We start from the raw sequence: 24,601 nt of genomic DNA, 5'->3' as shown, positions 1-24,601 counted from the left end.
CATGAAAAATATAATAGGCTACTTGTCTCTTATTCAAATCAGCTTCTTTTTAAGAACAGTCAAAACGAATTTCAATGTCTTGCTAATATGGAATTAATATGAAATCGAATTGAGTGACGTCACGGTCAACTCAGTTACTTTATATATTTCTATCAGACTTATTAAATATAAGTTGGACTTAAAAATAACTTGTATCCGTCTTTTTCTTATAACTATCTGACTCTTTATTTCGTGCACGGTATAATATATTTCATTTTAATTACAGTCAAGTTCCCTATTTAATTGTGTATGGTAGATATGGTAGATTTTTTTTTGGATCAATATTCGACATTGGCAGTTATTCGCTAGGTGAGACGTCCGGTGCTGCCCTTTGCTTTTGTATATTTTAAATCTTATTTAGTCTTAGTAGTTACACCACTAGACCGCCACTAGGACTAATGACATGTCCATACGATTATTTATATAATTGTATAATATAATATATGTACTTCTTCAAGTACGTTGCCAATATCATAAAACACTGGTCACTGAAATGTATATAGAAAGACTCAAATCACCATAAAGAGGTCTACCATCTATCGAGTTTTCTCAAGTTATAAAGAAAAATCCTTACAAATTCGCTTTTTATATATACAATCAAATAACTAATCCGAGAGATTTGTAAATTCTCCAAAGATAAGGTGCAGGTGGTTCTTGTATATTAAGGTGCAGTGGTATAAGGGTAATTTCGAAAGTCACAATCACCACTTATTTTCATCACCCCGAGTATTACTGTGATTCGAAATTACCCCGATCCTTACATTCTTTTTTTTTCTAATATACAAGACCCACACTGTAAACACATTTTCCGAGCATTTTCGTCAACGTCCCTTCCGTGCGTGACTGTACTTAACGCACTGCGTGCGACGTTGAGAAATGGCGCGGTGGAGCGCTTCTGTCTTTGCTATTACTGGCCAGTGTTGCCAGAGATACAATAATTATCATAAATTATATGATAATTTAGACTGTGACTAGGTTTCAGGGGCCCGTTTCTCGAAAGGTACAAACAAGCCTTGTATTACAAGTGCGCGAACTGTCAAATCGTATGGGTTGTCATGGAAACACACTCGCCTGCCTATTACCTATGTAAAATGGCGCGGTGGAGCGCTTCTGATGTCGTTACTATTACTGGCCAATATTGCCAGGTGCACTATTATTAAAGTACATGTACGATTTTGAGATCCGATCTTACGTATCTTAGAGGGAGAAGATTACGCAAAGATGGTTTGATAGTTTCTACATAGATAAATGCGTACGTACAACACACGATACCATCGATATATCGGTTTGGTGATCTACCTTTATGATTGTCATAAGTAAATGAATCGTGAATCACCACACCATCATTTCCCCTGCTGGAAGATGCAAACCAAAAATCTAATATTTGGAGCAAAATATGTTTCAATTGGGATTTGGCCCTGCTGGTGTTAATAGAAAATGTGAAAACTGTAAACCGCTTGGGTCTATCACAAAGAGCGACGAAAATTAAGTTTTTTCCAAAGATACTTACTTTGAAAAGTTAAACTTCGCGCAAGTAACTGGAATAGATATCACGCACAAAAGAAAAAACGACAAGGCCCACGGTGGCCAAGCCGAGAATCGAACCCGGGTCTTCAGCTTTCGCGGCTAACGTCCTTACCACTAGACCACCCGCCCGCCGTGGTACCCGACGAAATTTCTCTAGTGTATGTCATCTCTGATAAGGCTAGGCGCCTTCAAGAAAGAAATTTCGTGCAAGAAATTTCAGGGGCAGTGCAAAGTTTTTTGAAAAGCGTTATTTTCATCTGTATGATTTTGAGTCTCAAATTTATACGAAAATTTTCTTCTTCTCATCTGGCAACACTGACTAGCGGATATATGTGTACACAAGTGTAAATAGAAGCCTGCGTTGGACCGTAGGGTGTAATTTAAGGGGGAAAAGCCATCAGTTACGTGTGGGAAGAAATGTCGTTAAGAAACGCTGTCTACGTTACTGGTGTAGAGATCTCAATGAATCTACGATTAACACCGAAATGAGGAACTTTTCCATAGAATACTAGCTTTTGCCCACGTCTTCGCTCGCGTTAGGTAGAGACAAAAAGTAGCCTATGTCAATCTCCATCCCTTCAACTATCTCCACTTAAAAAATCACGTCAATTCGTTGCTCCGTTTTGCCGTGAAAGACGGACAAACAAACAGACACACACACTTTCCCATTTATAATATTAGTATGGATAGTTTCAGAAAAATGAGGTACATATTGAGACTGTAAGCAAAAGAAATACCACTCAAAACTGTGATATTCGATTATTCTGACATGCCCCCATGTCCCTAATGAAGGATAACAGGAATTAAAAATATGTAGATGTTGTTTTTTGAAAGAGGCCCGCACTAGGCTAGGTCTGTATCGCGTTTTAGAAAGAGTGTTTTAATAGTTATTTGTTATACAAGGGGGCAAAGTTGTATTTTAACGCCGAGTGTGGAATTGAAAAACGAGCAAGTGAAAGGATTCTATAGTTGAACCACGAGCGAAGCGAGTGGTTCGAGAATAGAATCCTGAACTTGCGAGTTTTTTAACACACGAGAAGTAAAATACATTTGCACCCGAGTGTAACACAAAACTTTTCCCCTCACTATAGCGAGGAAACTACAACGCAAAAAATGCGTTTATCACTGCTTCCAGTAGTTCCACAGGTGGTATTTGACTTTATTCAAGGACAAATTACTTTACTCACTAGTGGATAAAATGCGTTTTTACCCGGTGGTATTAAAGAACAAAACACGTGTTTCCGAGCTAGGGAGGGGAAAAAGTATTAAGTTATTTTCACACTCGCTTTCAGATTTAGTGTGTATATGATGATGATTTATACAACGTATCCTCCATGTTTAGCTGTTTCCCACCCCGGGATTTAATTTAAACATCTCCATTGTAAATTCATCTTTATCAGATAGTTCAGCGCTGAAGTCACTTAAACCGCGGAAACTAAAAAGGCAACATACAGAAAGACAGTCATTATTGCATTGTGTGCATTAATAGTAGGAATTATAACTTACTAATAAACATTATTGTAACAACAGAAATGTTTTCTACTTTTTATTAAGCTCTTATAATACTCATACTTAATTAATTAAACGAAATAACCCTAAAGAACCCGGTCTCATTCCATCGAGTGGCCATATAAGGCCATATAATTTCAAAACGCTGATCCCGAACACATAAAAAGGCAGTCTAGCCGATGTTATAAAAATTCAGCATTGGATAAATAAAAATATAGAATAAAATATGAAATGAAAGTGGCGCAAGACGCAAGGATCGCGTCCTTTGAATGTGCTCTGTGTGGCGCAGAGAAAGGTGTGGAGTCGCTATTAGGCAATATTTTATTATACATATTATGAAAAATTGACAGTCGATTTCGTAAAAATTTGTGCCTACGCCAAATCTTGGGATTAGTTGTCAAAGCGGACCCCAGGCTCCCATGAGCCGTGGCAAATGCCGAGATAACGCAAGGAGGATGATGGTTAAATATGAATTATAGAATACAATGATAGTGGCGTAAGTCGCAAGCAGTGGAGTCGCACAACAAAAATAGTTATTTGTTATACAAGGGGGCAAAGTTGTATTTTAACGCCGAGTGTGGAATTGAAAAACGAGCAAGTAAAAGGATTCTATAGTTGAACCACGAGCGAAGCGAGTGGTTCGAGAATAGAATCCTGAACTTGCGAGCTTTTTAACACACGAGAAGTAAAATACATTTGCACCCGAGTGTAACACAAAACTTTTCCCCTCACTATAGCGAGGAAACTACAACGCAAAAAATGCGTTTATTACTACTTCCAGTAGTTCCACAGGTGGTAAATCATCTTTATTACTAGATTCACCTACTTTTATCAATTTTAAAGCAGTTAATTTGACTTTATTCAAGGTCAAATTACTTTACCCACTAGTGGATAAAATGCGTTTTTACCCGCTGGTATTAAAGGACAAAACACGTGTTTCCGAGCTAGTGAGGGGAAAAATATATATTTATAACAAAACAAAAAAAAAATATGTAAAAGAGGGTTAAATATTCGAGTATTCCGCCTACATTATTGTTTGACCCCGTGTGGCGACGCGTCTTTCTTCGTGTGGGTGTCGTAGAAGTCGCCCGTGGGATAAATTGTGGCGTAGGCGAGAGGCTAAACCTGTCACTGTAATGTCACAATGTCTTTTCTTTCAACCCCTTATTTGCCAAGAGTGGCAATGAAACTTAAGTATTTTCATGTGCACTGTCTATCTCTTTGTGGGATACAGGCATAATTGTATGTATAAATAAATAAACAAATAATAAATAAATATTATAAGACATTCTTACACAGATTGACTGAGTCCCACGGTAAGCTCAAGAAGGCTTGTGTTGTGGGTACTCAGACAACGATATACATAATATATAAATACTTATATACGTAGAAAACATCCATGACTCAGGAACAAATATCTGTGCTCATCACACAAACAAAAGCCCTTACCGGGATTCGAACCCAGGATCGCGGCTTAGCAGGCGGGGTCACTAGCAACTACGCCAGACCGGTCGTCAAGTATAAATAAATACTAATGATTTATATAATTCTAGCATCTCAACACTCATCGCTGTTCCGCAGAGTGTCTCTGGCCGTAACAATCTGAAGGCGCCACGGGTCAGCTAGCGCGACACGACGACATTCGTGCCACAGAGGGTGAAATATTCGAGTATTCTGCCTACACGACTATTTGGAGGCGACTTTTCCAGCCAGCTCTTATTGGTACGACGCTCCTTCTACTTTTTCTTTCACTTGAACTTTGTAACTGCGTCTGGGCTTTCCTTTAGGTACCTACTTCTATGTCATAGCATTGTCATATCGAGATTGAGTAACACGATACATACAGGTAGAAAGATGGAGACGATTAGGATTTGCATCATGTTTTTCCGCGGTTTTCTATATTTTCTCCGATACTTTTACGGCGGTTTTTGCCTCCTGGCTTCTGCGTAAGTACCGCTTTTATGTCACAGTCTCTATTAAAATATGTATAGCAATGTGTTGTACTTGCTTTCCCATAAGGATAAGCACGTACGGTTGGTATACGACAGAGTTCTTGAAACTGTCTGTCAAAAGTCAGTACTTAAGACTGGTTTTAATGTCACGCGGACCGATCGCGTGAAGCGATTCGCACCGGACTAATATCTATTGAATTCAGGCCCCGTAGCCGAATGGCATTTCTCCGACGCCAAACGAAAGCGATACGCCGCTGGCTCTGTCGCGCCAATACGCAAGCGCGATAGAGATAGATATCTACTAGCGCTTCGTTTCGTGAGCGTTTCGTGAGCGATTGTGCCATTCGGCTAGCCACCCAGGGAGCGTTTTAGAGTAGGTAAACGGTCCGCGCGGACGACAACATCAACTTCATACAAATTGCTCGTTCGGATCGCTGGCGCGGTCGGTCCGCGTGACACTAAAACCAGCCTAAGATAAAAATAAAATCATTACCAGTCTGTGTAATAATCTGTGGCGGACCGTGGCATCGCTGGGGTGGTCAGCTATTGGGGCGAGAGCGCTCGATACTACACCTACACAAAAGGAGTATAACTTTACGTTGTACTTTCTTTGTCAAACGAATACGTATATATACTTATACGAATACGTATGAGTATGCCACGAAGGTTGTGACTTGTTATCTATGTTTGTGCGTTGATTTTGGGGTTTGAAACTGTCGGTGACTTTTGTGTTGGTAATCTGGGGGCCAATTTTTGAGTCTCACGCGTTCGAATTCAGAAAATTGTCACTGAAAACAATAGGCAATTCACCGTTTTCAACTGGTATTTTAGTGACAGTGAGACTCAAAAATCGGCCCCCTGGCAGGCAAGCATAATCGCGTGATAACTGATAAACGTTATAACGCCAGGCCGTCCTTTTCGCACTATCTGTAAGTGCGATAGGGACGCCTCTATGCGATAAAGCTTATCCAACTAGTGTGCTACTGTTACGCCCGCTGGTTAACAAAGATTTATTGACGCTTAATGTCTTCTGTACGTATTCAGTTTTCTATACATGAGGACTTATACTTCGTGGTCCTGTGGTCTGTTTGTATTTTTAGCAGTTCTATGGAGTCCATGACTTATCTTAGACCTAGCCCGCGGCTTGTGAACTTAAATACCAATCCACAGGACGGACTGAGGCTCTTTCTCGGATTAGATTAAGATCTACATTCAGTTACTTACTTAAATTGAAGAATGTTTAATCAACAACATGAAACAGAACGTGACTATCTTCTTCGACCGTACATCAAGTACTTATACCTACCTTTCTACATATGTATTCAAAGATTGGTAGGTATGCCTACATATTTTCTCTTAGCTTGAAACTTTTTCATAAGTACCAAAGAAACAGGTTTGGAAAGTCCTAAATAAATAAATATTGGGGACACCTTACACAGATCAACTTAGCCCCAAACTAAGCAAAGCTTGTACTATTTGTGATAAGCGACGATATAATTACTTAAATAGATAAATACATACTTATATACATAGAAAACATCCATGACTCAGGAACAAAATATCTGTGCTCATCACACAAATAAATGCCCTTACCGGGATTCGAACCCAGGACCGCGGCTTAGCAGGCAGGGTCACTACCGACTGAGCCAGACCGGTCGTTAAATAATACGAGCTTTCCACATTTTTAGGGTTCCGTAGCCAAAATGGCAAAAACGGAACCCTTATAGTTTCGTCATGTCCGTCTGTCCGTCTGTCCGTCTGTCCGTCTGTCCGTCTGTCACAGCCGATTTACTCGGAAACTATAAGTACTACAGTGATGAAATTTGATGGGAATATGTGTTGTATGAACCGCTACAAAATTATGACACTAAATAGTAAAAAAAGAATTGGGGGTGGGGCCCCCATACATGTAACTGAGGGATGAAAATTTTTTTTCGATGTACATACCCGTGTGGGGTATCAATGGAAAGGTCTTTTAAAATGATATAAAGTTTTCTAAAAAACATTTTTCTTAAAGTGAACGGTTTTTGAGATATCAGCTCTCAAAGTCGTAAAAAGTATGTCCCCCCCCCTCTATTTTTATAACTACGGGGTATAAAATTCTAAAAAAAATAGAGGTGATGCATGCTAATTAACTCTTTCAACGATTTTTGGTTTGATCAAAGTATCTCTTATAGTTTTTGAGATAGGTTGATTTAACTGTAATTTTGGTTAAGTTATTGGTTTATTATATTTGCTGCTACGGAACCCTTTGTGCGCGAGCCCGACTCGCACTTGGCCGGTTTTTTATTTATCCTAACTTATAACAGCACAGAATACTTGTGGCATCTCTAATTTGTGACCTCGCCCGGCAACGTTTAGGGGTGCTATTACACCTCCGTCCCTCCGTTTTCCGAGCGATTTACCCGGGCTGAGAGATGTGACGTCACTCCGGCCTCTCATTTTGACGTGAGGCTATTATAGAGGCTGCACATGTAGTTAGGCATGCGTAGGGTATGTGAATCGTTACAGAGTACCTTATACCAAAGACATATATATGTAACTCCGTATAGACAACTGCAGTCTAAGAAAAAAACGTACCTCAGAACCATATAAAAAAGGTACGGTGGCCTAGATGGCGTTACACCTTTGGGGGACGCTCGGCTAGATGGCGCTATTATTAATATATGACATTTTAACACATATCAAGCTAAGAATATAGTCCAAATTGTCAAAATAGATGTTTAAAAGTTTTAAGCTTGTGTCGACAGATGGCAGATGATAGCGAAATATTCCACCACTAAGGTCAATGGGAGCAGTAGCGACATCTACCGTAAGAGTGTTAAACTTCTTAACTCATAAATACGATGGTCATGAACCCCAATCCACCCGGGGGCCTGGGTTGAGCCTACAATTTCACCATGCAACTAGCCGTGCGAAAAAAATAACACTGTCTACTATTGAACTGATTACAATTATTACAAATCTATCCTATGAGTGTGCAAGCTTCTTAAAAAACAGAAATATCAAAACAAATGCCGAACTAACCGACTTTATGTCTAAGCAGTGAGTCTGATCCTTTAATCTGCATTAAATCATATCCAACTCCTAACTTCAACCCCAAAAGTGGCAAAACGGAATTATACTAAGCAACCCTCGGACGATTTTCTTTCCCCTTAGTAGCCAGAGACACAGTATAAATATGACTGTATTGTGATTCAGAGCCATACAATGTTATACTGTAAAAAATGTTACAACACTCACTTATATCCATACCTTGATTTGAAATCTAAACCAGAATAAATAATTAAGGTAAGTACTTCATTCCGATCACAATAATATGTTATGACATTGTACTGTATTGTCAGTAGTTTAATTTTCAAAGGCTATAATCTATCTTTGAAGCTAAATGTAGGTACTATCAGCTGCAAAAGTGCATGGAGGAATTATGAATGAATTCATTGATAAATTTGCCGTGCACTTTTGCAGCTGATAGTAGGTACTTACTGGGACTAAAACATAAGAACGTCGTTTAAACCGCTCTATACTCGTAACTGATATAATACCTAATAGGCCGAAATAAAAGTGTACAGTGCGTGAGATTTCAAAAGAGTCTTCGATAATAATGGAAACCAGTGTCCAGTTCACGACTACGTCCGATTTCATCCGAAAACCGAAGTCTCTGGTGACATCTCAAGGGTTCTAAATAGCAAGTTGCATCTAATACTATTTTTATCATATCCTGGTAAAAACTTCCATGACATTTTTATGGAGATCTCAAGGATGACCGCTTCAGTGACGACACGTGACCTCATCCAAAGGGCAAATCGTTCAAAATACTGCGTCTACCTGTATTGCGATGTAAGGAAGTTGAAAGCTCCCTCAGTTAAGTTATCTGAAACAGTTAAGCTGTTAGTTGGCCGGTCTCTTAATTACCCTTTTCCGCGGTTAATATTTTGTTCCCAACTTTCCCGGCCCTCCCCACCACTTACTTCCGAAAAGTCTTATCTTACCACTGACCGATGGTCACATACGACCTTTTGATATGAAGACGGACACTCTGTAGGATTGTTTGGTCAATTTAAGCAACAGAGGAACTCTGAATATGGTTTCCTTTTCATAGCGCTTAATTTGCACTTCTTCAATTCGGATTTGCCTTTCACTTCCTTTTTATACAGAAACTCGTGAATTGTGGACATCTTTCTCTTTTACTCCAATTAAGGGTATAATTCCAGTGACAGAGATAGTTGCGCACACTTTTGCGGACATCGTTGGTTTTCATGGTAGATTTTTTTTTTTTTGATGAGTGTCTTGGGAATTTAGAGAAACCTCTATCTTATCCACATAATGGACGCCGGGATGTCCCGAGGGGTGACCTGTATGGTGACGGGTTAAGAATTTCACCACCCCCTTTCTTCCCGTGGGTGTCGTAGAAGGCGACTATGGGATATGGGTTAAATTGTGGCGTAGGCGAGAGGTTGGCAACCTGTCACTGCAATGTCACAGTTTCGTTTTCTTTCAACCCCTTATTTGCCAAGAGTGGCACTGAAGCTTTAGTAGTTTCATGTGTTCTGCCTACCCCTTTATGGGATACAGGCGTGATTGTATGTATGTATGTAAAAAAAAAAACCTAAATTAAAACTAAACCCAAAACCCATTTTTAGTTCAAAATTAGTAAAATTTAAAACTAAAAAGTGACAGTGGCAAAGAACTGGCAGTCCATTGCCGTCTCACGGATTTATCGTCAGGCCTTGGTCAGGCCTCTTTATAGATTTTTGCTGGCGTTGAAATTATGGGTAGGTACAGTCAACCAATTGGAACAACCAAAATGACAAGCAGTAAGAGATTTCTTACAATCTGATTTATAACGTCAGTATGACATAGTTCTACAGTGGCAGTTCCAATTGGTTGACTGTATGTTACCTACGTTTAGTTTAGAAGAACAAATAGAAATAACATTATTTAACATCTTCCAAAGAAAACTTCACATTTTTATTAGCTACACGAAACACAAACCGGAGAGTTTCTGAACATTGCCAAATTTTCAAGTATAACACTAACAACATTCTCGTAAAGATGCTTTCCAAAGCAGGCCAAGTAAAGTACTAAACTATGGTTTATACTTGTAAAGTAGTATTTGGAGAAAACTGAAACAAAACAGGAATAGTGAAAACAACACCGTTCGAGGGTTATTTGGTAAACAGTTGTGGGATCATGAGACCTGTGAGACTAGCATGACAGGGTAAGTAAGGGTTATTTGCTAAACAGCTGTGGGATCATGAGATCTGTGAGACTAGCATGACAGGGTAAGTAAGGGTTATTTGGTAAACAGCTGTAGGATCATGAGATCTGTGAGACTAGCATGCCAGGGTAAGTAAGGGTTATTTGGTAAACAGCTGTGGGATCATGAGACCTGTGAGACTAGCATGACAGGGTAAGTAAGGGTTATTTGCTAAACAGCTGTGGGATCATGAGATCTGTGAGACTAGCATGACAGGGTAAGTAAGGGTTATTTGGTAAACAGCTGTAGGATCATGAGATCTGTGAGACTAGCATGCCAGGGTAAGTAAGGGTTATTTGGTAAACAGCTGTGGGATCATGAGATCTGTGAGACTAGCATGACAGGAAAAGTAGACTAAGTAGCCATGCATAAACGATTACGATAATATCGGTATCGTAGCTAGTTTCCTCTGTCGCTCTTCCGTATTGACGACAGATCCAAAGTCATAAATCAAAATCAAAATAATTTATTCAGCAAATAGGCCACAGGGGCACTTTTAAACGTTACATGTATATATTTAGAATGTATGTATGTATGTATGTATGTATATATATGTACATATTTAGAAAAGATTTAAAACTGAATTGAAATTACAATTGATACTACTAATTCTAATTCTAACTAAAGTATAACTCTACTACAATAAATTAGAGATGTATAAGGTCTCTAAATGTCGAATTACAACCAAGAACTGCACTTAATATAAAAAGTACAAATACAAAAAGTCTGAAATTACTTTAGGGGTGCAAATGACTCTAAATTTCACAACTAAAGATAAAATGTATACTTAATCTAATTCTCTTTAGAGATGTATAGGGTCTCCAAGAGTCAAAATCATATAATTAAAATATTCATTAAAAGAAAGGAAACAAACGAGAAGCGAACAAAGTGTCCTAATGCAACATAAATCAGAATTAAAGTTACTAACTAGGTATAATAAGGTGTAATAATAACCAGACTACATTTCAATACGGCAGTTTCCTATACTTAAAATAAAATATTTTATGCAGTGCACGAAATAAGCACCACATAATTAAAAGAAAAATATGGATAGTAGTTATGTTTAAATATAATTTCTATAATATAAGTAAATGAATTGACCATGACGTCACTCCTCAGTATTTCATAGTAATTCCATATTAGCAAATCGTTTAAACAGTTCTTAAAAAGAAGCTGATTTGACTAGTAGGAAAGCCTAGCCTATTGTCTAGCGTCAAGTCTTGGCCGCGTGCGTACAGGAGCGCTAATTGTCACAAATACACACAATCTTATTGGCATGACCAACATTAATGCTAGCGACGACCGTTGGAACTAATAATATAGAAAAAGCCTCATGGCGTTAAATCCGCCATTTGTTCTCTTTTTTGTAAATTTGTGTAATAAAGTTAAATAAATAAATATGATCCTATAAAATTGAACATAGAAAAGCCCGCACATCGAAGGCAGCAGCAATCGAACACGTAGCGTAGTGACAGACAAATATAGTAATATAGGCATTATTTTTCCCAACTTCTTGTGAACATGTGGTACCCTACATACATAAGGTCTAGGCAACGCCTGTCAGGTATCGTGCTAGAGCAAAATGGGTGGTGGGTGTAGGGGGGGATGAGCTGCGTGGAGGCGAGGCGAGATAACAATTCTACTAACAGATTAGTCATTGTCTGCCGCTTTATTGAGTACAGTTTAGTGAGAGCTTTTACGGGTTATAAGTTTAGACAAAACAAAAGGTTCATTTGAAAAAAAATGAGTCTTACCCTCGTTTGCCCTCTGGTTTGGAAGGATATATGGCAGTTGCTTTGGTAAAAACTAGTGTCTATGTACAATCTTGGGATTCGATGTCAAAGCGGACTCCAGGCGAGCTATCAATCGTCTTAGGGCCGGTTGCATCAAACCGTCTGTCACCGTTAAAGCGTTCGTTAAATTTTATTGTATGGGAAGTTCCATACACATCTGCTGCGTTACGATGATGTGTCTGTCAAATGTGGTTGATGCAACTGGCCCTTAATCTCATCATTCATCATTCTAATGAGCCGTTGCCAAATTGCCAGGATAAGATGATACTGATGATACCTAACAATTAGAAATCCTTTGAAATGCATGCAGTACGGACATACTGCAAACCAACTGCAATTGTATGGAGACTGTACCCGCCCAATCAAGTAAGTACCTAAATGCTTAGGAAGAAGTACTCGAATCGCACGCGAAGACTTGTTTCGCAGATAACTTCACGGGATTTAACATTTATACATGACCGGAGATTTTGATGGCCCGATGTATGTGGAAGATTCCAAATTCAAAAATTTACTTACTGCTGGCTCTTCATGCTAGCCTAGTAGCGATGGGTGGTGGGAGGATGGGGTGAGATAACAATTCGACTCGCACCAACTTAACAGATTAGCCATTCACAGTTTACTGAGGTAAGTGCTGGCTGGAGCATTCCCAGAGAATACGCAGGATTTCGCCGTAAATATCGGAGAAGACTCAGCAGAAAAGTCGATATAAGAAAAGGTTTGTCATGAGCGATAAAATAAAAGTTTGTTGTCTCGAATCGGCTGACAGTGCTGACACCTTCCGATGATAAAAGTTCCGAAATAAACTAAAATAAATGACATCAACAACTCTTATACACTTACGACAGAAAAACCAGAGAAAGGTGGATGGATTGTATGAGAGATGATATGAAATGAAAGCAAGTGAATGATGAGATGACGGGCGAGAGGTATGGAAGAGGAAGACATGCGAATGACGACTTACGAAAAAAATGCTATAATAATGTATTGAAACTGGCTAAATGGCATATTTTTAGACATTTTGACGTGAGAGAAAAATTCAAAGAGGTGAACATTCTTACCGTTGCCTCTCAATACATATACGAAAATATTATGTATGTTCGGAAAAATATCCACGAATTCAAGCTTAACAGTGACATCCATAACTATAACACAAGGAACAAACATAAACTTGCTGTGACCGCCCACCGTCTCCGTAAGGTTGGTACGTCTTTCGTCGGGAACTGTACACGTTTTTATAACAAAGTACCAACCGATATAGTGGATTTGCCATTTGACAAATTTAAGGCACGCATTAAGCGTTTGTTGTTATGTAAGGCGTACTACACTGTGAAGGATTTTAAAGATGATAGGGATGCCTTTAAGGTGGTTGCTTGTCAATAGATGAATGAAGTCGTATATATTTTTTCATTTTCTCTGCATTGTGTAATTAAGCATACTAGTGTTCAATTGACGTATGAGAACATATTCTCGTCTGATTATATTGTTTTTATTTAAGTTTAGTTGTGGACACTTGGAGACCTTATACATCTCCAAGATTATGTGTTTAATGTTTAATGTTTATCTTACTTTAATTTTATTGTATAAATCTATATTTCCTTCCTTTGTAACATACGAGCACAGAATATAGTGTCTTACAGCTATGTTTTATTATTTGAATATTTAATTTAGCCTGGCAGCTTGAACATGTCATGCACACTTAAAAGTCTTTGCTGCGGTGGCGTCGTTGATCGGGTCGCCACCTTCCCGAATAAAGGTTGAGGGAGGCGATGGCTGAGATACGCGTCATACTCGTGAACGGGTGCCGTCTGTGAAGACCGGTCTGTTTAAGCTTACTGGGGCTGTTATAACTTAGTAACTTTAATTCTAATTTTTATTAAATTAGGACACTTTGTTCGGTTGTCGTTTGTTTCCTTTCTTTTAGTGAATATTTTAAATATATGATTTTGACTCATGGAGACCATATACATCTCTAAGGAGAATTAGATTAAGTAGATATACATTTTATTTTTAGTTGTGACATTTAGAGTCATTTGCACCTCTAAAGTAATTTTAGACTTTTTTTTTTTGTATTTGTACTTTTTATATTAAAATTTAGTGTAGTTCTTGGTTGTAATTCGACATTTAGAGACCTTCTACATCTCTAATTAATTGTATAGAGTTAACTTTAGTTAGAACTTAGAATTAGTATATAATAGTATCAAAATAATTGTAATTTCAACTCAATTTTAAATATTTTTTTAAATACCTATGTACATGTGACGTGTAAAAGTGCCCCTGTGGCCTATTTGCTGAATAAATTATTTTGATATTTTGATTTTGATTTTAGTTGGACTTTTTAAAACATTTCTTGCCTATTACTTATTCTTCTTTGCTCATTCCTGTGGGCCTAGCACATGATCGCCGCGAGAGTATATCGCCGCGGGATAGACTACCCGTCCTTATGTCATTAATACAGTTAGAAGACGTGTGGTGTGATCTATCTCACGGCGACATACGCCCGCGGCAATCATATACTAGGCCTACTGACACGATATACAAGGTGCTCGCGAGGAACTCATATAACTTTAACGGCATATTCTTGGTCACATTTAAGACTAAAATGTCATATAAACTTTTCTAGATTTCGTCTAGTTTCAGAGTTATTGCTAACTAAAAAAAAACATTTCCGTATTGTTACTCAGTAGAAAAGGTCTTCTTAACGGCGCTGATGCGCAATTGTGGAGCATAGTCTCACAGTAGTCATTGATAGATGTCAAAATGTGACAAGAAAAACTTCCAAAAAATTTGGTTTTTAGAAAAATAAATTAAGGAACTCAACCAACTTAAATTGCCAACTTTATGGATAAAAATTACTTATTATGTGAAAATACGTCCAAAAAAGTAAAAAAAAAAACAAAAAAAAGTTTTTTTTTCGCGAAAAATTTTAAAATTCATATAACATTTTTTCTTTCTTTTGGCCTCAAAAACGCGTGGTTCAAGTTATGCGGGTTCCTCGCGAGCACCTTTTATAATAAAATATATGTACCTACCTAACTGTAAGTAGTGGTTTGTCGTGATAAATAGCTTTTAATGAACATACAATCGATGTAGGATGATATTATCCAATCCAAACCTATCCATAAATTGCGGAGTTCTTTGTAGGAGGAATCTTAGTCGTACGATTTTTCTATATTTCGCTATTTTCCCAAGCATCATCGTGGCTATAGGAAGTGATTGACATACTTTACATGCCACTGGTGCATGCAAATTCACTGCAATAAATAGTATTGAATTAGAAATGATTACTTACCTTTGGAATGGAATTATAAAGTCAAGGAATATTTACTTAATAACGATGATATATTGACTTATTGTAAGTAAACATAACTTATTTTTTATTAATCTACTGCTTAAGTATTTAAGTAAGCTATACTTATCATTATACCCGAACTTGTGCAATTATTTGACACTTGTATGGAAAAAGTCCACGCTGGATGCACGCTGATTGGTCGATGCGCAATTCCCATACAATTTGCGGTTGAGATGCAGTCGATTTGTATCGTACATGCGCTTAGGTACTCAAACAAAAAAAATGTCTTCAGTCAGTGGCTTCGGGTATGGCAGTTGGTAATGAATTATAGGACTGAGGGTGGGATAAAACTTAAATAAATAAATTAGAGGCAATTAAATTCATCTAGCACTATTCGGCGGTAGTCTGAAGACCCTTCAGTCCATTTTCGACAACTGATTCATTCAATTGACATCTGTTACTACCAACTCTTTCAAAAACTTCACTTTTCAATTAATTAGCAAGGCAACACACGTCAGCGTCAATCTCGTTCGATTGAGCAAATTGGAACGTTTTGAAAAAGGAACGCAGGAACGTTGGCGCCGACGCGATGTTCTTTATTTGAATGTCTGACCGTTTTTTAGTATTGCCGCATTGTTTAATCAATTTTTTTTCTAGTCCCTAGGAGACTTATCAAAAAGGATGGAACTAAGTTTTTCCACACATATTTTTTTTAATGTAGAATTCCTAAATTCTACATAAAAAAATTACAGATACGAAGCTCCATTTTTATTTAATTTACAATGTTATCCAACTGTAGGTGATTGGGTTTTTTTTATCACTACACAAATAAATGTTTTTATCAGAATAACATTTAGTCCAAGACCCCTAGGTTCGTCTACTGCGTTACTAGTAAAGTTACTATCTAGGCTACTTACTTGCACTATAATTAATGTATTTATTATTCATGTATTTATTTGGTCTTTGCCTTGTAGATAATCGCCTTCAAAGTATTTCCAGTTTAATTGATAAGTATTAATAGAGAGACCCAATAGGTCTAAAATGCTCTAAATATCTTTACTTGATTAGAGCAGTTTTTTTTATATTCTTAAAAGCGATCGAGATTTCAGGAATCGTCCCCTTCGTTTGACATCTTAAAAGCGCGCGAAATGCTTCATGGACAATTGCAGTTTTAGCCGTATTTTTACGCTCATTATACGGTGGTTGCGAAACACATGGTCGGCTTAAAAGTCCGTGTTAAAAGGCGGCAAATTTTAAAAAATCCGGGTGCGGATAATCGATTATCCATAAAAAAATTAAGTTGCGCGTCTTTTTTTTCTTACAATCAGGGGCCCGTTTCTCGAAAGGTACAAGCCTTGTATTATAAGTGTGTTTCCATGACAACCCATACGATTTGACAGTTCGCGCACTTGTAATACAAGGCTTGTACCTTTCGAGGAACGGGCCCCTGGACGTGTTTCTTTAGTTAAGGTAAGTAGGTTGAGATGTCAGTATAAAGGTATTAATCTTTCTTTATCTAATATTTAAGAATTTTGAATGAAGGTACGGTAATTACGGTAAGGTAATCATGGTCAATAATCTATATCCCGGTCAGTATAAGTATTTAATGATATTAGTTAATCATTTTATTTCGTAGAATAGCCCGCAAACGGTACAATAGTTCATGGCTTTTTAATATTTTGTCATATAAATGGTGTTTTCACTGTTATTTTAAAGTTTTCAGACATTTGGGCACTAACCTCGCTGCGGGCGCTGGCGCTCAAACTTTACGAGGGGACACTTGCCGAACCGAATTCGGTACAAATTGGATATAATTGCTCGAATTTTATACTTATTGTAAAGGCGAGTGCACAGTAGAACTGGTGAAGTAAAAAGTGGTCCCTTTCTCACATATACATAAGTCAACATGACAGATAGGGACAGCGATTTTTTGGCTAATTCAGGTTTTTAAAGCGTTAATGAAAATCGCCATTGTAATTGATAAGATATTATTATCTATTAACATATTATTATCTATTAACAGTACTAACTTTGAAAATGAGTGCTTCATTTCGCCGTTAAATTTAAGTTTGGCGAAAAAACTAGAAACTGTATAACTGTCAATAAATAAAATAAAATAAAACAAAAAAAAACGCGGTACCTGTAGGTACGTAGGTAGTAGACAAATGAGCCTCGGTTAGAGAAAAAATAGACTCACAGAAAAAGTATTGTACCTATAGGTACAATAGTGATATAATCAAGCTTTTCATTCAGCAAGCTTCGTGGCCTACACATGGTACCCGACTGAAAAGCTCTCTTTTATATCACGATTGTATAAAATACTATTACTTTATCTTACCACGTATCGTAGCTCATTATGTACCTAGAATCGATATAGGCGTAGGTATGATTTGATGACTGATTAGCAAACCGACTAAAAAAACACAAGATCTTATCTATGATAACATTGATATTCGCACTATTCACTTTTTATGTATGTTTCTGTTAAAATTTTGTCATAAATGAAAATGAATTATAAGAAACACACCTTTAAGTTAAACTTATACTTTATGTATGGAGCAGATCTGCTCCTAAGTATAAGTACTTACCAAAGGTTCATCATGGTGTACTAAATGAATAAACAATAGTTTGATTTAAAATAAATACATTATTTGTGTCCTTTGGTGCCATGGTGGACGTGCCCCAACCCTCTAAAAACCGTTCCGCCTCGCCTCGTTGCCTCAGAAAACATCCCAAAAACACCGCCTACAACTTTCAACAGATTAATTTGTCATTTGGAAACTAGTTTTGTGAAACAAATTGGAGGAAAAAATCGGCCGGTTTTTGCGGTACGCTGTTAGCGTAATACTTTGTTACTTACCTACGGGGTCCAGTTCAAATCTAATAACTCATAACGGTTTTGAAGATTTTACAATAAAAGCTAGGTATATAAACCTAGCACAAAAAATACTGATTCTTGTTAGGTATTGAACATGGGGTAGTTGCGAGATAATATAAATGTACTGGAGGGTGGTTTTAAGTTTAGGCTCGCCAGTCTGTGAATATACGTACTACTCACCACACGCCGTCTTTTATTTATCAGTGGCTGACGAGGATTTTTTTTTTTACATTCAACATGTCTGTGGGGAAAATTAGGGAGTTTGACGTGCAAAGTGGTAGCTGGAGATCATACTGCGACAGGCTGGAGAGCTACTTTGTGGTCAACGACGTGAAGGACGAGCGGAAATTACCGACATTGATTTCGGTAGTGGGCGAGGCAGCGTACGAATTGATGGTGAATTTATGCAGCCCTAAAAAGCCGGCCGATATGACTTATAAAGAAGTGGTGGAGATAATGAGAAAACATCTACAACCGACTCCTTCGGTGCTCGCAGAACGTTTCAGATTTCGTCAGTACCGACAGGTCAAAGGTCAGACGGTGGCGCAGTACGTGGCGGAATTAAAAAAGTTGGCACGGTTTTGTGAATTCGAAACGGCATTAGACGATAACATGCGAGATCAGTTTGTGTGTGGGTTATCCAGTGATTTGATAAGACAGCGTTTGTTTACGGAAAGTAAATTAAACTTTGCTACATCATTATCCTTAGCATTATCTCTGGAAGCGGCCGAACGGGATTCGGTGGAGGTCGAGAGGGGAGGCGGCGGCGCAGCCGCCACTGGATTGACAGCAGAGGCTGCAGCGGTACATCACGTGCGATCGGCACCGGGGGTGCATGGCGTGCGGAGATTTCCGTCATGATCAGGCTCACTGCAAATTTAACACTTATATTTGTAGTAGGTGTAATTTAAAAGGGCACTTGCGTCGCATGTGTCCAGCAATGGCAAATGGAACACGGGCACAGGGTTCTACGCCTAGAGGAAGTGCTAAGGGTACCAGGAATTCAGCTGGTTATGGCCGAGGCGGAGCAGGGGCCACGCTCGGGAGCAGCGGAGCGCGCGGTGGTCGCGCCAGGAACAGCAGCTGGGGCAACTCACGGGTGCACTGGGTGGTGGAAGATGGCCAGCTGAACCCGGAGGAGATACCGTTTGAGGTAGATGAAGGAAGCGAGGAACCCGTTTACCAGATGAGCCTTGACAAATATAAGCCGGTAAGGATACAAATAATTGTTAATAATAAGTTAATGACCTTTGAAATTGATACGGGTACGGCTATTACATGTATAAGTAAACAAACATATGACACTTTGTTTAAGGACGTACCTCTAGAGCCATGTAACATGTCCCTAAAATTTTATGATGGTACCGTAACGAAACCGTTATCAGGTTATATTGTAGGTAATGTACAGTATAAAAATATCAATAAGAAATTGAATTTATATGTCCACCAAAGAGGCACGACCAGTTTGTTGGGTCGTGAATGGTTGGCTGAATTAGACATTACAATACCTAAACTATTGTCAGGTGAAAATGTTGTCACGACGAATAATGTAAGATGTGAAGATAACATTTCTGATGTAATTTCCAGGCATAAGGAAATATTCGATGGGAGCTTGGGTGCGTTCACCGGCGGGCGGGCTCGGCTGCGCGTGCGACCGGACGCAGCCCCCGTGTTCTGCCGCGCGCGCCCCCTACCGTACGCGCTGAGGGACCGCGTCGACGCCGAGCTCGACGCCATGCTGCGCGCCGACGTCATCGAGCCGGTGGATCACTCAGACTGGGCCACGCCATTGGTAATCGTAAATAAGCCGGACGGGTCATTACGATTATGTGCGGATTACAAATCCACATTGAATCGCGTTTTGTTAGTTGATAAATTTCCGATTCCTAAAATTGAAGATTTATTTGCGCAGCTTAGCGGTAGTAGGTATTTTACAAAACTAGACTTATCACAGGCCTACAATCAAATTATATTAGAAGATGACGGTTCTAGAGATTTAACGGTAATAAACACGCACCGGGGATTGTTTAGGTATAAACGCTTAGTATATATATGGTCTTTCGTCTAGCCCGGGAATATTCCAAAGAATTATGAGTAACCTTTTGAATGATATTCCCAACGTGACTTTCTTTTTAGATGATATTTTGATAACCGGGGATACTTTAAACTCACATTTAGGTAGCCTCCAGCAGGTACTACAGAGATTGAGTAGCAACGGTTTGAAGATAAAAAAACAAAAGTGTTCGTTTCTAGTACAAGAGGTTAAATATTTGGGGTTTGTGATTGATAAAAACGGGGTTAAGGTAGACGAAGACAAAATTAGGCCGATTTTGAAAATGACGCGACCCAGGAATTGTTTCAGAACTCAAGTCGTTTATTGGTATGGTAATTTTTTATGGCAAATTCATACAAAACTTGAGCCAAATTTTATCACCTTTATATGAATTATTAAAGAAAAATAGAAAATGGGCGTGGTCGGTCGAACAGGATAGGGCCTTTAGCATGATAAAAAAAGTATTGAGTGAGGCGCCGGTTTTAGGACATTACGACGCGAACCGAGAGTTGGTGGTCACCTGTGACGCGGGACCGCACGGGGTGGGGGCCGTGCTGGCCATGCGCGGCCGGCCCGACACCGTCATCGCCTATGCGTCGCGAGCGCTCACGCCGGCCGAGCGTAATTACAGTCAAATACACAAAGAGGCACTTGCTATTATATTTTCAGTAAAGAAATTTCACCAATTCTTATACGGTAGGCGGTTCACGTTAAAAACCGACCACAAACCTCTCGTGAGCATCTTTGGCCCGGGTCATGGTATACCTAGTATGACTGCGAGCCGTTTGCAGCGTTGGGCCTTGATATTATCAGCATACGACTTTGATATAGAATACGTAAAATCGGACGATAACACGGCGGACGCTCTTTCGCGATTAATCGCGGCGCACAAGTTGTCGGGTCCTGTAGATGAGGACGGTCCCGAACAAACATATTTACATTTTGCTACCGAGGCGATGCTTTTGGATTATAAGACGATAAGTAAAGAGACTCGCAACGATGCATTATTAAGTCGAGTAGTTAGCTACATCCGAGACGGTTGGCCCCAAGAGATAGACATACGAGAACTTAAACCTTTTTTTAATCGTAAATCAGAGCTATATACCGAACTTGATTGCATCATGTGGGGTCATAGGGTGGTGGTGCCAACGGCATGTCGCGAGCGAGTTATGAGGGAGTTGCATGATTCGCATATGGGGATCGTAAAGACCAAAGCGCTGGCGCGTAGCTATGTGTGGTGGCCCGGCCTGGACGAGGCCGTGGAAGGCATGTGCCGCGCTTGTGCTGTGTGCGCCGCGGTGGCAGCGGCGCCCCCGCGCCACGAACCCTGCCCCTGGCCTTACCCAAGCCGTCCTTGGGCTAGGATTCATTTAGATTTCTTAGGACCGGTAGCTGGAGTCAAGTATCTGGTACTCATAGATGCGTATTCTAAATGGATAGAAATAGCAGAAATGTCAAGTACTACAGCTAAAATACTAATAAGAAAACTGAGAGAATATTTTGCTAGGTTTGGTTTGCCGAAACAGATAGTGAGTGATAATGGACCGCCATTTTCTAGTGATGAATTTAAAGTTTTTTGTTCAAATAATAAAATCGAACAGTTGTTTTCAGCACCTTATCATCCAGCCTCTAACGGGGCCGCTGAAAACGGGGTGAAATTGATCAAACGTGTAATAAAAAAAGCGATGATTCAGAATATGAATATAGATACTGCGTTGAGTAGGTTTCTATTAATGTATCGTAATACCCCTCATAATACTACAGGCGAGAGTCCCGCTAAGGTTCTTTTAGGTCGAGCAGTGCGTACGCGTTTAGACTGTCTCAAACCTGATCGCGAACAGAGGGTAATCGACCTTCAATGCCGCCAGCGAGAGGCTGCAGGAGGAACACATCGAGCCTTCGACGTAGGCGATTTAGTATGGTATAGACGGTACAATGCAGGGAATTCACAGGGGACGTGGGAAGCTGGACAGGTTTTGGAACGGTTAGGAGAAACCGATTATACAATAGTAGGTTCATGGGGTGAAAAAATACATCGACATATAAATCAGCTAAGAAAACGCGATTCACATGGGGAAACTGAGATACCTACATTGAGTAAGAGGGCAGGTTATCCACCGGTTCAGGCACCTTTGTTCGTCCCAAGCGTGGAGGCGTCGAGTTCGGGGTCGGCGGAGAGTGACAAAAACAGAGTAAACAATCCGCCAGGGGACGCGCGGGCAGAGCCGGAATCAAACCCGGAACCGGCGCCAGCGCCCGACCTAGACACCGCCGGTGAGCGCATGCGGCCCGATCGTTTGAGGCCCATTGTGAATCCCCCTAGACGTTTTGGTTTTGAGGACATCTTTTAGTTATAAGTATTTCTCAAGTTGCATCTATTACAGATTGTAGTGTTTCTTTATTATGATAGGTATGTAAGTCTAGTCCGTAATTAGTATTAAACAGTTCAATAAATAAATAGGTGTCTAACATCTGTATACCTGGCTTAACTTTGTATAGTTATAAATACGTGGGGGTTAAAACAAGTTACAATTGCCTCTAGTATTTGTATCTGAATGTTTGTAATAATCTATATAATATATACGATAAACAGACTTAAAAGTTATGTAAAGATTTCCTTGTGCCTACCTTACAACTATCAACAAGTGTATGTTTCCAGGTACGTGTGACGTAGGTACCTTCTTTCGTCTATAATTAACATGTAACTAAAAATACCTTAACCCATTGTTAACTTGTTTAGTTATAAGGAAAACTTATTAATGACCATAATTAATGCTTATTAATTATCTATATAATTATCCTATAGATTTAGATACTTAAGAATTTTATTCTTTTAAGTTAGAAAATAAGGGTGGAGGTGTTAGGTATTGAACATGGGGTAGTTGCGAGATAATATAAATGTACTGGAGGGTGGTTTTAAGTTTAGGCTCGCCAGTCTGTGAATATACGTACTACTCACCACACGCCGTCTTTTATTTATCAATTCTATTTTATGGCAAAACAAGAATCGTTCATGAAAAACCTCTATTATGTAAGACCTGTATATACGCTTGTTTGATACAAATAAATATTTCATTCATTCATTCATTCATTCATTCATTAATTCATTCATTCATTCATTCGAATCATCAAAAGGCTATATGTACCGAAAAACGTCGTACAATACAACTGCGAAAAGGAAGTAACTCGTGTCGATTTTAAACACTCCCTTCAGTAGTGATGGTGAGAGTGTTTACTAAAAATTTACTTTCCTTATTCGATCTTCATGCACCCCTAAAAACAATTACTCTCAAGGAAAATTCTTATCCCTGGATTACAGACACAATCAAGGATATGATGCGAATATGTGATAAGGCTGCGGCTGACTTTCATAGGAACCGGTCTGAGGGTAAAAAACAGTATTATAAGGACATGAAATCCATAGTAAGTAAAGCTCTGTATTGTGAGAAATCAACCTATTATAAACTAAATATAAATAATAAATTAAATGACCCCAAATCTTTATGGAAAAATTTAAAATCAACTATACTGCCAAAAAAAAATACAGAACTTCCTAATTTATTCAGTGACCCAAACATAATCAACACACATTTTCTGACCCTGCCTGGCACCTCTGACATTGGGATATCTGACCTCACTTATTTTGAATTTCATAGATTTAGTGACTCTGTCTTTAAGTTACACCCAGCAGGTGTAGATCAAATAATTCAAATTGTTAGAAACCTAAAGTCAAATGCTGAGGGCTGTGATGGCATTAGTTTAAATATGCTATTATTGACTTTTCCTCATATTGTAGACATTATTTCAAAAATAATAAATATCTCTTTTTCAACATGTACATTCCCTGATATTTGGAAATTAGCTATTGTGCGCCCTTTGCCTAAAATATCAAACCCGACTGAACTAAAAGATTTAAGACCCGTTAGCATTCTACCATGTGTCTCGAAAATTATAGAAAAAATTGTAAGTAAACAGCTAACTGACTACTTAGAGACTAACAAAATCTTACCTGATGTTCAGTCGGGCTTCAGAAAGGGGCGAGGCACAGCGACTGCGCTGCTGGATGTCACTGATAATATTTTGTGTTCTCAGGATAAAGGCATGTGCACATTGTTAGTACTGTTAGACTTCTCTCGGGCATTTGATTGTATTAATATCAATTTGCTCTTATCTAAGCTTACTTACTATGGATTTGACAGAAATACTGTGAAGTGGTTTGACAGTTATCTTCAGAATCGCTCTCAATGTGTTAAATTGAGTCAGAGTGATGGCACCACAAAAATATCGCATCAGGGCAGGCT

General features: G+C 38.9%; 1 non-coding gene across 1 annotated transcript; it reads right to left on the bottom strand.

Annotated features, from left to right (window-relative positions):
• Window positions 1-1,623: 1,623 nt before the first annotated feature.
• Trnas-cga lies at window positions 1,624-1,695 on the bottom strand. The gene has a single exon. It is a non-coding gene; the product is annotated as a tRNA-Ser (tRNA).
• Between the last annotated feature and the right edge of the window lie 22,906 nt (window positions 1,696-24,601).

Source organism: Leguminivora glycinivorella, chromosome 19 (assembly GCF_023078275.1).
Source record: "Leguminivora glycinivorella isolate SPB_JAAS2020 chromosome 19, LegGlyc_1.1, whole genome shotgun sequence".
Lineage (NCBI taxonomy): Eukaryota > Metazoa > Arthropoda > Insecta > Lepidoptera > Tortricidae > Leguminivora > Leguminivora glycinivorella.
The sequence above is the reverse complement of the archived record's forward strand: the minus strand, read 5'-3'. Positions and strand labels throughout refer to the sequence as shown.